The sequence below is a fragment of the Leuresthes tenuis genome, unplaced genomic scaffold (assembly GCF_036924035.1).
Source record: "Leuresthes tenuis unplaced genomic scaffold, fLeuTen1.0.hap1 SCAF_21, whole genome shotgun sequence".
NCBI lineage: Eukaryota > Metazoa > Chordata > Actinopteri > Atheriniformes > Atherinopsidae > Leuresthes > Leuresthes tenuis.
In genome coordinates, this window is record NW_027325375.1 from 11,913,842 (window position 1) to 11,923,624 (window position 9,783).

The 9,783-nt window shown below is 42.2% G+C and overlaps 3 non-coding genes across 3 annotated transcripts; 2 read left to right on the plus strand and 1 right to left on the minus strand.

Moving 5' to 3' along the window:
• The first annotated feature begins 1,818 nt into the window (after positions 1-1,818).
• Positions 1,819-1,932, plus strand: LOC140280758 (U5 spliceosomal RNA). Its single transcript, XR_011909686.1, has one exon. It is a non-coding gene; the product is annotated as a U5 spliceosomal RNA (small nuclear RNA).
• Positions 1,933-2,240: 308 nt separating this feature from the next.
• On the plus strand, positions 2,241-2,424 carry LOC140280504 (U2 spliceosomal RNA). Its single transcript, XR_011909465.1, has one exon. It is a non-coding gene; the product is annotated as a U2 spliceosomal RNA (small nuclear RNA).
• A 3,248-nt stretch (positions 2,425-5,672) lies between these two features.
• On the minus strand, positions 5,673-5,786 carry LOC140280735 (U5 spliceosomal RNA). The gene has a single exon (XR_011909665.1). It is a non-coding gene; the product is annotated as a U5 spliceosomal RNA (small nuclear RNA).
• Positions 5,787-9,783: the final 3,997 nt, after the last annotated feature.

The following is a 9,783-nucleotide window of genomic DNA, read 5'->3' on the forward strand; positions in this document are numbered from 1 at the left end:
TTCTCATTCTACAAAGTACAACGTTGTTTATCGTTGAAACTTGATTAGACATGAATAAATATGAAGGACAAAGCAGTCTTAACTTGGTTTGAGTTAATTAATTCGTTTTATAGGAGAATCCGAATTCGTGCTTATTTTCGGATTCCTGAAGAATGAGTCTGGTTCTTTCTCATAATACAAAGTTTGTTGTTTATTGTTGAAACTTCATCAGAAGTGAAGAAATAAATGAATGCCTATCAACAAATGTGGGATCTAAACTCTACTGCTTCCTCTAAAATAATTTCTTTTCTCAATTCAGAAATGTGTGTGTGTAAGTCACAACACCCGTGACACCAAAACGGCTTTCTTTTCTCTCTTTTCTCTACACTCTGCACTATGAGCACACACACCAAATCAGAAAGGCTTTTTTCTCTCTTTTCTACATTATGGACTGTGGGGACACAAAACCGCTCTCTCTATTTTTTTTTGATTGTGTGCCAGGGCGTTGTCTCACGTATTAGATTATGCTTAAGATACGATTGGGTTTATCAGTCACATCAGAATCCATACATGCTGATCCTCCCGTAATAAAATGGTCGGATCTTATCAAACACACTTTATTTCTTGTGACAATCAAGTCAGCGAAACAGCGTATACACGTCAAGACACTGAATCAAGTTTGCCACAAGAACTCATAAGTTTGGCAGTATTGCTCTGCCGTCAGCAATCATACACCCATTTTATTTTCGTGAGACATGTGCAGGCACCTGTTCATCTACTGTTCTATCACTATGAATTAGTTTATCTATTATCAATAAGGATACTTCTACAACTACTATCAAAGTATGTCCAGACTTCTTATGTTGTCAGTTGCTATATATGAATAAGTGGGTAGCTACTGACAAGCATTAAGCATGTCACACAGCCCAAACATATAACATTTCAGGACACACCACACAGTTAACAACCACAGTGAAGTGTCAAAGCCCAAACATTCAACAGGACACTTACACAACACATTCAAATCAAACAGTCAGACAACATACAAGAACATATACCCCAGCCGGCATTGCTCCCTGCCTATTTTCCAACAGCTCACTATGTGTGCGCACACCTTTATTCACAAACTCTTCAACTTATACTCTTTTACCGAAGCTGCTACAGCTCGATTGGCCGAATACCCTTAGATCCTATTTCGGTGAATTTGACATCTGCCTTACATGTAACAGATTAGCGGTTTAGCAGTTTTAATTTAGTTTGAGTGAAGGAATTCATTTTATAGCAAAATCCGAAATCGTGAAGAACTCATGAAAGTAAGCTTATTCTCGGATTCCTGAAACTTTAGATTTGCTCTTTCTTTTACTGCAAAGTACAACGTTGTTTTTTTTGTTTAAATCTTTCTAGACATGGTAAATATGAACGACAAAGCAGTTTTAACATAGTTTGAGTGAAGGAATTCATTTTATAGATAAAATCCCAAGAGTCTGCTGAGAAAAGAGAGTGAATGCGAAGTAGACTTTAACACGGCTATGGGAGCGAGCCGAGTGTGGGCTAACCGGGAGAATTGCTTGAAAGAAACGCGACACCGAATGAGCGGTCAGAACAAAGCCTCAATACGGGATTCTCGTGGTGTTTTTGTTGCTGCCTTGTCTTTTGCATAGAGTAAAAGACAAGGCAGCCATCGAATAGGGCCCAATTGTTCCTACTTGGTCAGCCGAGGAGCAAGGGGGGGGGGGGGGGGGGGGGGGGGGGCAAGCGTCTCAACCAAGCAAAGCTCACCATGGGGAAGGTGGCTATGCCAACTAGCCTGATGCCCTGCTCCCGCAGTGACGGATAATCGTACTCTGGTTTCTCTTCATAACATACAAGTCTTTCACCTTTTACTAAAGACTTCCGTGGAGAGCAGCACTAATGACTTGTTTCTATTATTGGCAGGCTTTACCTTTGCGGGTGAAGCCCTTTCTGTCTGTGCAAAATAAATCTTACTACTTTGCAGAGTGACTTCTCTGAGTAGAGTCGCCTTACTTGTTGCGACTGTGCCGATGTTCGAAGCTGGAGTGCAAAGTTGTTGCTTGAATGGTGCTTGCTGGAGCATGCGGGAGTGCAAAGTTATACCATTTAAAAGGGTTGAAGAGTGCTCAGTGCAGCGGGTGGGCGGAGGTGCAACGTGACACTCTGGCCACCTATGGCCATAAAAAGAACACTGCTACAAGTGCGCATTGTGCCAGCAAGGGCCCTCGGACCTGAAACAGTGGACAGTTATCGCTTCTCGGCCTTTTGGCTAAGATCAAGTGTAGTATCTGTTCTTATCAGTTTAATATGTCCTCTATACGAGGACAACATATTAAATGGATTTTTAAGAATAGGAGTTGAAAAAGAAGCTTGCTCCGTTCACTCCAAGCCTCGACCCGGTACTGCAGTGCCGCTGGGAACGGTGCGCTCTCCTCTGCTCTTGTGAAAAAGCAAACAGCGGTGCAGGATGGAAGTTTCAGGGAGCCCAAGATGAAACTTTCTTTTAATCTGCTGAGAAAAGAGAGTGAATGCGAAGTGGACTTTAACACGGCTCTGGGAGCGAGCCGAGTGCGGGCTAACCGGGAGAATTGCTTGAAAGAAACGCGACACCGAATGAGTGGTCAAAACAAAGCCTCAATACGGTGTTCCCGTGGTGTTTGTGGCTGCCTTGTCTTTTGCACAGAGTAAAAGACAAGGCAGCCATCGAATAGATTGTTTCTACTTGGTCAGCCGAGGAGCAGGGGGGGGGGGGGGGGCAAGCGTCTCAACCAAGCAAAGCTCACCAAGTAGGAACAATCGGGCCCTTTTCGATGGCTGCAACACCTGAAAGAGATATTGATGCGAGACCCGATCAAATGCTTTTTCAAAGTCTAAATTTAAGATGACAAGCCAGGTGTTTCTGTCTCTAGCGTAATCAATGATGTCTCGAATCAGTACGAGGCTGTCGGTGAGTTGTCTCCCTGAGATGGCACAAGCTTGGTCTGGGTGAATTACCTCCTCTAAAACAGAGGACATCCGTGTCGCTAAAACCTTGCTAAAAAGTTTACAGTCAAAGTTTAAAAGTGTGATGGGCCTCCAATTCTTTAGGTCAGTCTTATCATTTTTTTTATAAAGTAGAGTCACTATTCCCACTCTAAAACTGTCAGGCAGTCGGTCGAGTTTTTCAAAATCTTTAAAAACATCTAAAATGTCTGATGATAAAAGGTCCCAATAGGTCAGATAGAATTCTGCAGGAAGCCCGTCTAAACCCGGAGCTCGACTTCTCTTAAAACCTGTTAGGCATTTTTTTAACTCTAAAGCAGTAAAATTCTGTGTCAAGTGTGCATTCTCTTTTACGGTTTTGTCAACGAATTTTAAGATTTCTGCCGATGTTTCCAAGTGCACTGGTTTCTCTTTGTACATGTTACTATAAAAGGTATGTACAGTTTCAATCATCTCTTGTGTGGTTTTGTTAAAAACCCATCTTCTCTTTTTAGATTTTGAATACACTCCTTTTTATTTATAACTTTCTTTCTTTTTCACCTTCCTCAATTTCCTGCTCCCTGCTTCTTACAAAAATTCCTTTACTCTTTATTTCTGCTAAAACTGACATTTCCTTTTTGACATCTTTGATTTCTTCTTTAAAGTCTATGCCACACTGATTTAGTTTAAAGTAGCGCTCTAAGCGTTTATGTAGTCCCATCATACATCTATTCTCTTTCCTTTTTTTCCGTTTACCTTGCTGTTTAAAAAAAGTCTGGGTCGTTTCCTTCACCATTTCCCACCACTGTGCTTGTGTTTCGTAGAGGTCTTGAAGGGTCTGCCACTCTTTATAACATGCCCTGTACTGACTGACTATGATTTCATCCTCCAACAGGGAACAGTTGAGTTTCCACAGACCACTTCCTACCGTCACACCAGAAGGGGGTGAAAGGGTGCAGGAGAGCATAAGGTGGTCTGAAAAGAAAACAGGGGTTAATCTAACATCAGTGGGTGGGCAATCTCTAGTAAAGAAATAATCAATGCGAGAGGCTCTGGTGCCATCATGACTAAACCAGGTGAAGCCCTCCTCTCTGGGATGCATGGTTTTAAAACAGTCAGTAAGCTTAAAATCCCTGCATATGCCCTGAAGTAAAATCGAAGTCTTATCCACTTTAAAATCTACCCCTGCTCTTTTTCTATCTTTCCTGCTCAAGATACAGTTAAAATCCCCTCCTACAACTAAAGGTACTTGCCCTAGCATGTAAAGCTGTATATCTTCTAAAAGGTCATACCTTTCATTTTTTCCATTGAAACCATAAATATTTAAGAGGTTAAAGTCTTGCCCCATAAAATTCAAGTGTGCTAAAAGTGCCCGTCCGTCTCTCACCACTGTGCTACCTTTCACCAGAACATGCGGATTTTTAATTAGAATGGCCACACCATCATTTTTATTTTGATTTGAGCCACTCCATATCGATAAATGGGGCCACATTTCCTCCCATTGTCTATGGTTTTTTAAAAAAGGTAGTCCACATTCTTGTATTAAAAACACATCTGATTTTATGGAGTCTAAGAAGGATAAAATACTCTGGGCTCTTGTCTTTGATTTCACACTTCTCACATTTAGTGTTGAGAAGGTGAGAACCATTAAAAGCATAAAGGAAAGTAGGTATGTCATTTTCGTTTTTCTAAGTTATCAAAACAAATTACACACAGGTTATTTCTTGGGAAACTAGCTCTTCCTTCATTTCTTTAGGTGAAAAGTGAGTAGGGTGATCTATATTTCCTTTTCGGACTCTCGGTGTTGGCCTCTGACGCAATGTTGCATTTAACTTTGAGTCCCTGGGGGTCGAGTGCAGAGCTGAAGTTAAAAAGGAGACCTCATTTGGTGAGTCGGAGGGGAAGACTCTAGGTTCTTCCACTGAAGAACTGTCTGAAAGGGACCTAACCCTTCCCCTCTTCTCTGATACCACTGGGGAAACAGAGGCTCAGATGCCGTCCTCTTCGGCTGTTGACCTTCGGGGAGGTGAGTATCTTCACTAGACTCACCTGTCTGCTCTTCCTCCTCATTTAGCGTAGCTCCACCCTCTGCCTGTGAATTCTCACAGACTTCAACACTGAGTGGTGAGGCCTCTACAGGCCCCTCCCCTTTTTGCTCCTCACTTCCAATCCAAGCTTTTGGCGGGAAGTTTGAATTTATTGGGTCAACCTCTTCACTTTGTTCACCAACTGCCACCTTTGGTCCTTCTCTTTGTTGGCTTGACTGTGGCTTTACCGTCTTTAATTTGTTGGCAAAAGATTTAGGGCAATCTCTGAAGAGGTGATTTAATTCTCCACAGAGATTACATTTCCTGCCATTTGGACACTCTCCAAAAGTTTGCCCAATTTCTCTGCTCTTCCCACATAACACCTTGGTACAAGCCTCAACCAGGTGCCCATGCTCACCACACTTGCGGCAGAACTTGGGCTGCCCCTGGTAGTGGATGTAATCTCGGTTTTCAAGGTGGCCAGAGTGTCGCCCACCCGCTGCACTGAGCACTCTTCAGCCCTTTTAAATGGTATAACTTTGCACTCCCGCACGCTCCAGCAAGCACCACACAAGCAACAACTCTGCACTCCAGCTTCGAACATCGGCACAGTCGCAACAAGTAAGGCGACTCTACTCAGAAAAGTCACTCTGCACAGTAACAAGATTTCTTTTGCACAGACAGAAAGGGCTTCACCCGCAAAGGTAAAGCCTGCCAAAAATAGAAACAACTCATTAGTGCTGCTCTCCACAGAAATATTTAGTAAAAGGCGAAAGACTTGTACGTTATGAAGAGAAACCAGAGTACGATTATCCGTCACTGCGGGAGCAGGGCATCAGGATAGTTGGCATAGCCACCTTCCCCATGGTGAGCTTTGCTTGGTTGAGACGCTTGCTCCCCCCCCCCCCCTTGCTCCTCGGCTGACCAACTAGGAACAATCGGGCCCTATTCGATGGCTGCCTTGTCTTTTACTCTATGCAAAAGACAAGGCAGCAACAAAAACACCACGGGAACACCGTATTGAGGCTTTGTTCTGACCGCTCATTCGGTGTTGCATTTCTTTCAAGCAATTCTCCCGGTTAGCCCACACTCGGCTCGCTCCCAGAGCCGTGTTAAAGTCTACTTCGCATTCACTCTCTTTTCTCAGCAGACTCTTGGGATTTTATCTATAAAATGAATTCCTTCACTCAAACTATGTTAAAACTGCTTTGTCCTTCATATTTACCATGTCTAGAAATATTTAAACAAAAAAAAACCAACGTTGTACTTTGCAGTAAAAGAAAGAGCAAATCTAAAGTTTCAGGAATCCGAGAATAAGCTTACTTTCATGAGTTCTTCACGATTTCGGATTTTGCTATAAAATGAATTCCTTCACTCAAACTAAATTAAAACTGCTAAACCGCTAATCTGTTACATGTAAGGCAGATGTCAAATTCACCGAAATAGGATCTAAGGGTATTCGGCCAATCGAGCTGTAGCAGCTTTGGTAAAAGAGTATAAGTTGAAGAGTTTGTGAATAAAGGTGTGCGCACACATAGTGAGCTGTAGGAAAATAGGCAGGGAGCAATGCCGGCTGGGGTATATGTTCTTGTATGTTGTCTGACTGTTTGATTTGAATGTGTTGTGTAAGTGTCCTGTTGAATGTTACATGTTTGGGCTTTGACACTTCACTGTGGTTGTTAACTGTGTGGTGTGTCCTGAAATGTTATATGTTTGGGCTGTGTGACATGCTTAATGCTTGTCAGTAGCTACCCACTTATTCATATATAGCAACTGACAACATAATAAGTCTGGACATACTTTGATAGTAGTTGTAGAAGTATCCTTATTGATAATAGATAAACTAATTCATAGTGATAGAACAGTAGATGAACAGGTGCCTGCACATGTCTCACGAAAATAAAATGGGTGTATGATTGCTGACGGCAGAGCATTACTGCCAAACTTATGAGTTCTTGTGGCAAACTTGATTCAGTGTCTTGACGTGTATACGCTGTTTCGCTGACTTGATTGTCACAAGAAACAAAGTGTGTTTGATAAGATCCGACCATTTTATTACGGGAGGATCAGTATGTATGGATTCTGATGTGACTGATAAACCCATTCGTATCGTAAGCATAATCTAATACGTGAGACAACGCCCTGGCACACAATCAAAAAAAAAAAGAGAGAGCGGTTTTGTGTCCCCACAGTCCATAATGTAGAAAAGAGAGAAAAAAGCCTTTCTGATTTGGTGTGTGTGCTCACAGTGCAGAGTGTAGAGAAAAGAGAGAAAAGAAAGCCGTTTTGGTGTCACGGGTGTTGTGACTTACACACACACATTTCTGAATTGAGAAAGGAAATTATTTTAGAGGAAGCACTAGAGTTTAGATCCCACATTTGTTGATAGGCATTCATTTATTTCTTCACTTCTGATGAAGTTTCAACAATAAACAACAAACTTTGTATTATGAGAAAGAACCAGACTCATTCTTCAGGAATCCGAAAATAAGCTCTATTTTACGAGTTATGCACGAATTCGGATTCTCCTATAAAACGAATTCCTTAACTCTAACCAAGTTAAGACTGCTTTGTCCTTCATATTTATTCATGTCTAATCAAGTTTCAACGATAAACAACGTTGTACTTTGTAGAATGAGAAAGAACTTCTTCAGCAATAAGCATCTCTCGACATATGACGAAATACAGATTTTGCTATAAAATTAATTCCTTCTATCAGCCTGACTTAAAACTGTTTGTCCTCCTTATTTATCCACTTCAAATCAAGTTTCAACAATTAAAAAAATGTTGTAGTTTGAGAAAAAACAACTTCATCTTAAGCAATCAGTAGGGTAAGAAAGGGTAAGAAAAGGTGCAAATGCCAACCATACATCACTAAAAGGTGGAGCGGAAGTATTCGGCTGCAAGTAGGTGCGAATGCCTGACAATGTATGATCAAAAGAGGGAGCGGAGGTTTTCGGCTGCAAGGTCTGAATGTCCAACCATAATTTGTAAAAACCGGGGAAGAAAAGGCTCGAAAGCCCGACTATACACCATCAAAAGCGGGAGCGGAGGTGTTCGGCTGCAAGTAGGTGTGAATGTTCGACCATAATTTGTAAAAAGCGGGTAAGAAAAGGTTCGAATGCCCGACTATATATTAACCAAAGCAGGAGGAGAGGTCTTCGGATACGAGTGGGTGAGAATTTACAACCATAATCTATAAAATGCGGTGAAAAAAAAGGTGTGAATACCCCATAGAACACTAAAAGGTAGAGCGGAAGTGTTCGGCTGCAAGAAGGTGTGAATGTCTGACCATAGTTTGTAAAAAGCGGGTAAGAAAAGGTTCGAATGATCCTAACAGGGAGCGGAGGTGTTTGGCTGCGACAAGGTGTGTATGTACACCCATAATTAATGAAAAGCGGGCAACAAGTAGGTTTGAATACCCATCATCAAAAGCAGGAGTGGATGTGTTCGGCTACAAGAAGGTTTGAATGTCTGACCATAGTTTGTAAAAAGCGGGTAAGAAAAGGTTCGAATGCCCGAACATACACCATCAAAGGAGGGAGCGGAGGTGTTACGCTGTAAGAAGGTGTGAATGTCCAACCATAATTGGCAAAAAGCAGGTAAGAAAAGGTTAAAATACCCTATTGTACACAATCAATAGCGGGAGCAGAGTTGTTCCGCTACTAAAAGGTGTGAAAGTCCGACCATGAATTGTAAAAAGCGGGTAAGAAAAGGTGCGAATGCCCGACAATGTATGATCAAAAAAGGGAGCGGAGGTTTTCGGCTGAAAGAAGGTCTGAATGTCCATCCATAATTTGTAAAAATCGGGGAAGAAAAGGCTCGAAAGCCCGACTATACACCATCAACAGCTGGAGCGGAGGTGTTCAGCTGCAAGAAGGTCTGAATGTCCATCAATAATTGCTAGAAAACATGGAAGAGAATTTTCGAATATCAAACCGCACATGATCATAAGCGGGAGAGGAGGTGTTAAAATGCAAAAAGGTGTGAATGTCCACCCATAATTACTGCAAAATGGGTAAGAAAAGGTACGAATGCCCAACCATACATCATCAAAAGCAGGAGTGGATGTGTTTGGCTACAAGAAGGTTTTAATGTCCGACCATAGTTTGTAAAAAACGGGTAAGAAAAGGTTCGAATGCCCGAAGATACACCATCAAAAGAGGGAGCGGAGGTGTTCCACTGTAAGAAGGTGTGAATGTCTGACCATAGTTGGTAAAAAGCGGGTAGGAAAAGGTGAAAATACCCGACTGTACACAATCAATAGCGGGAGCGGAGTTGTTCGGCTACTAAAAGGTGTGAAAGTCCGACCCTGGTTTGTAAAAAGCGGGTAAGAGAAGGTGCGAATGCCCGACAATGTATGATCAAAAGAGGGAGCGGAGGTTTTCGGCTGCAAGAAGGTCTGAATGTCCAACAATAATTTTGTAAAAACCGGGGAAGAAAAGGCTCGAAAGCCCGACTATACATCATCAAAAGCGGGAGCGGAGGTGTTCAGCTGCAAGAAGGTGTGAATGTCCGACCATAGTTTGTAAAAAATGGGTAAGAAAAGGTGCGAATGCTCAACCATACATCATCAAAAGCAGGAGTGGATGTGTTCGGCTAAAAGAAGGTTTGAATGTCCGACCGTAGTTCGTAAAATGCGGGTAAGAAAAGGTTCGAATGCCCGAACATACACCATCAAAAGAGGGAGCGGAGGTGTTCCGCTGTAAGACGGTGTGAATGTCCAACAATAGTTGGTATAAAGCGGGTAAGAAAAGGTTAAAATACCCAACTGTACACAATCAATAGCGGGAGCGGAGTTGTT